Below are 4979 nucleotides of genomic sequence, written 5' to 3' on the forward strand. Positions count from 1 at the left end.
TTAGATCGATTAAACACATATTAAAAAATGAAATAATATAAAATTATTATTTTAAAAGTTGTATCAACTACGTATCAAAGTGATATTTTGCATAAGAAAGCCGAAAAAACCTTAAAATTTACTGATTTTAGTGTAAGAAAGTGTGAAATTATTACCAAAAATGAAATTCATGGTGTCACAAAGTCAATTCTATAGTTCAGAGTCACAAAATTTTTTCTATCAAAGTTCGGGGTTAAATGATGTATTCAATGGATATAAATTCCTATATTTCGGTTCAGATTTTTTTTTTTTTTTCCCTCTATAATGCATGGTTGTTGCTATACAATTTCAAGGGTCAAGGAGAACCTTCCTTGGACTGTAGATCATCACAAGGACAAATATAAAGGGAGAATTTATATTTCTTTTCGAATTGAAATTTAGTTCCTAAGCCTTGACTGGAATTGTTAAACTTTGAGTGGAAATTATTAATTTGATCTTATTAATATTTGATAAATCTTTGATTCATTTTTAAGATTTAGTTTTATTAAATTATTCTATCAAAAATATATATTTTAATCATTATATGCTAATAAAAATAGTTAATATGAGTAACTAAATAGTAACTATATTAGATGTAAATGACAAAAATTGTCAAAATATTAGAGACACTTAATGACAAAAATTATACTTTTCGTATTAAATATTAAATAGTTTAATACAATTAAACTTTAAGGATAAATCAAGATTTTTATTGAACAAAAAAAAAAAAGATGAGTTAATAATTTTGATCAAATTTGAGGAACTAAACAGTAATTTTCTTTAATATAAATAAATTATATTCTTTTAATTGATTATTTACTATGTCGAACTAAAACTTTTTACTAGAGATATGATGTAGTTTAAATTCAACTCCAATTTATAACATTAGATTTGATTTTCTTTATTCAAGTAAAATTTATTATTGATCTTAATCACCATCGAGAGAAGGGTTTTTGATATGAATAGGGTAATAAATTTCATGGGAATAATAACTTGATGACAAGAGCTAAATGATTTAACTCGTGGGAGGTTTTCATAAAATTAAAGACCTCAATTTGTGGATTCCTGAATAATCACAAGAACTTAATAATTTAATCTATGTTTGATTGCGCCATTGAGAGATGGGTAATTGAGGTGGATTAAAATAGCTAATAAAAATATCAAGAGAACTTATTAGCAACTTTAGGGTTATTTCTTCTTTTTGAATAATTAGAATTGATTATCAAATTAATAGGATAAATTAGATAGAATTAGATGAAGTCAAAATCCCTTGTAACATTTAAACCTTTATTTCTTTTCAACAATTACTTGCTTGATTTCTTTCTCATTACTTTATTTTATTTCTTTTATTTTAAATTAATTCTTCTTATTGTCATTTGAATAATAGTAGGTTAACATAATCTTAGTATTTGATATACAATCCTTGTGAGAACGATACTCCACTTATTCTTTATTACTTGTTTGTGATTTCGTGCACTTGAAAATTTTAATTGTCAGGTTTTTGGCGTTGTTGCAGGGGATTGACATTACCAATATAAATACCAATTAACCTATTATTAATTTAAATATTTTTATTTTAGTTTTTTTATATATTAATTGAAATATTTGTTTATATTTGTAGTTTTTCTTTTCTTTTATTAATTTTTACTTTCGTTATTTTGAGATGTTTCATCAACAAGTAGTCGCAAGTTTTAGTCAACAATATTCGGAACCATTTTATGCCGCTTGGGCAACATTTAGTGATTTGTTGAAGAGATTTTCTTATCATAATTACACAAATAAATGTCTCAATTTTATATTCTACTTTGCATTAGATGAACAAACAAGAAGTTAGGTAGATAATGGATTTTTGGCAACCGGTATTTATCTTCTAGAAAGTAGCTACAAAGATATATTTTATACGTTAAATGATATGACGGATTTTGACTACCGTTGGCATTGGGATTCTTCTCTGTAGGGTTGGGATCACCAATACCCCTCAAATTTTGAGGATGAAAAGAAAAAGAAGAATTTAGAGGATTTGATGGTTGCCCTCACTAAATCTTATATGGAATTTATAAATGAAACTCGTGAGAGTTTTAAGATCCAACAAGAGATGATCAAGAATTTGGAGGTACGACTAGAGCAATTGGAAACAATGGTAGCTAATAAATATCAAGATGACGAGTGCAAGTTTGATTATGAAAAAACTTCATGGAAAATTGCACTTCAGAAGAATTAAAGCCTACGTGTGAAGAATGCAATTCCTTTGAAGATGGATTAAGTCTCACTTTTTTGTTTTCAGATACGACTGTTAATGATAATGAAGAAAATGAGGTACAACAGGAAGAAGCATTGGGAGAGATTTTAAACGAAGACAAACAGAAAGCAATATTGATGGATGAGGAAATAATTGAGACTATTAATTTGAGCTCATCAATGTTTTTTATGCATATACCATCGGAAAATCCTTTTTTTTTTCCAATGATACCACATTTAATAAATTATGTGTTCCATAATCTAATATAGTTTTTCCCCAAGTTTATCATTTGAAGCTAGATGTTGTTGAGAAGATGAGCATAATGTTTTCTAAAGTAGCCAATTTTGAGGGCATTTCCAATCAAAACCCATGTGTGATGCTACATGATACATATTATGGGTGAAATCCGTTATTTAATGAAGTTCTCAAAAGTTGAGTTTAAAGACTTTAAACAAAAACGATAATGGGAGGTAACTCATATTTCTTTCTTTTTTTAGTTTTAATTTCATTTTCTTTTGTTTTGTTTTTTGATTATTAAGTTAGAAAATTTTAAATTTTTGAGAATTAAGGTGCAAAATTGGCAACTCCAGATGAAATCCAAGGAACCCACTGAATGGTTGTCAAAAACTCCAATTTTAAAATTAGCAAAATTGGAGTTTCGGAACAGTTTCCGAAACTCCAGATGCAATAAAGAAAATTTTGAAAATTTTTGAGAATTAAATTTTAAATTGGCAAAATTAGAGTTTCCGAAATATTCCGGAGCTGATCCCACTGAATGGTTCACAAGAGCAGATCAGTTCTTGAATACCAAGGAACCCCGGATCCAGAAAAGGTGTCCTTGGCCTCTTATCACCTTCGGGGAGAAGCAAATGAATGGTGGCAGTGGCTTCGCAGGACTCACGCCGAAGCGGGGAAAACAGTAACGTGGGAAATTTTTTCTGAAGAATTATGGTGTCGTTTTGGGCCCACCGACTGTGAAGATTTTGATGAGTCCTTATCGAAAATTCGCCAAACCGAACTCTTACGAGATTATCAACTGGAGTTTGAGAGACTTAGCAACAGAGTAAAAGGATGGACACAAAAGGCATTAGTTGGGACGTTCATGGGTGGACTTAAACCCGAAATTGCCAAGGGAATCCGAATGTTCAAGCTGAAAACTCTAAAGGATGCCATCAGCTTAACACGAATGAGGGATGAACAATTGCTGCGTCAGAAAAAGGCAATTCGTCCATCTTATCAAACAAGCTCTTCGTCCCCAACAAAGAACAAGACGACTACCCCAGTTAAGCGGCTGTCCTAGGAAGAGATGCAGAATCGGCGGGCAAATGGGTTGTGTTTTAATTGCAATGAAAAATTTATTCCGGGCCATCAGTGTTCCAAACCATAGCTTCTCCTCCTTGATGGCGGAATTGATTATGAGGACAACGAAGATGAAATTGAGCCTGAAATTTCTTTACACGCACTCTCTGGTTGGTCCTCAGCAGGTACTATGCGAGTCGCACTCCAAATTATGACTTTTAAACTTATTGTTCTCATTAATAGCGGTTCCACCCATAATTTCGCCAATGAAAGGATAGCGGAATTGATCAAACTTCCAGTGAAGCCGACTACGCCTTTCAATGTCAAAGTGGCCAATGGAACTCCCTTACTCTGCAATGGCAAATTCAGGGATATTCCATTTTCCCTACAAGGTATTTCCGTTGTGGCTACATTTTACTCTTTACCAATTATAGGTTTGGACGTGGTTTTAGGAGTGCAGTGGTTACAGCAACTGGGAACTGTTCGGTGTAATTAGAAAAATTTGACTATGGATTTTGAATGGGAGGGTCAGCAGCGACATTTACAGGGTATTCGCCAACAGCAAATTGAGCCCCTTTCCATGAAACCTATGACCAAGCAATTACGACATGGCAGCTCAGTCTTTGCAATCTGTGTGGAATCCTCATCAACGATTCTGCCCGACGGGATACACCCAGAGATGCAGAATTTATTATGCCAATTTTCAGACATCTATCAGAGACCGACCCAACTTCCGCCGTATAGAGTAATTGACCACCACATCAACCTCAAAGAAGGTACTAATCTAGTTAATGTCCGGCCTTACAGGTATGCTTACTATTAAAAGGCTGAAATTGAAAAACAAGTCCAAGATATGTTGAAATCAAGTCTAATCCGGGCTAGTTCAAGTCCATTTTCTTCCCTTGTATTACTAGTTAAGAAGAAAGATGGCTCTTGGCGATTCTGTATAGATTATCGAGCCCTTAATGATGTCACCGTCTGGGATAGATTCCCAATCCTAACTATCGAGGACATGTTAGACGAGCTACATGGAGCCGCCTACTTCACCAAGCTCGATTTTATTTCGGGATTCCATCAAGTTTGGGCTCATCCTGCCGATATTCATAAGACTGCCTTCCGTACCCACAACGGCCACTATGAATATCTGGTAATGCCCTTCGGATTGTGCAATGGATTTCAGGCTCTTATGAACACTATTTTTTGCCCTTACTTGAGAAAATCAGCACTTGTCTTCTTTGATGATGTTCTCATTTATAGCCCAGATTGGAAGACACATTTGGATCATGTTCGACAGGCTTTTGAATTACTACGGAAGCATACATTCTTTATTAAACTCAGCAAATGTGCCTTTGGACAGTAGCAAATTGAGTATTTGGGTCATATTGTCACTCATGATGGTGTTCGTGTGGATCAAGGAAAAATC

General features: G+C 33.3%; 1 pseudogene; it reads left to right on the forward strand.

Annotated features, from left to right (window-relative positions):
- The first annotated feature begins 3032 nt into the window (after positions 1-3032).
- LOC149495754 (uncharacterized) lies at positions 3033-4052 on the forward strand (annotated as a pseudogene).
- The last annotated feature ends 927 nt before the right edge of the window (positions 4053-4979 follow it).

Source organism: Jatropha curcas, chromosome 6, assembly GCF_041381405.1.
Source record: "Jatropha curcas cultivar XTBG-Jc1 chromosome 6, XTBG_Jcur_1.0, whole genome shotgun sequence".
In the NCBI taxonomy this organism is placed as follows: Eukaryota; Viridiplantae; Streptophyta; class Magnoliopsida; order Malpighiales; family Euphorbiaceae; genus Jatropha; species Jatropha curcas.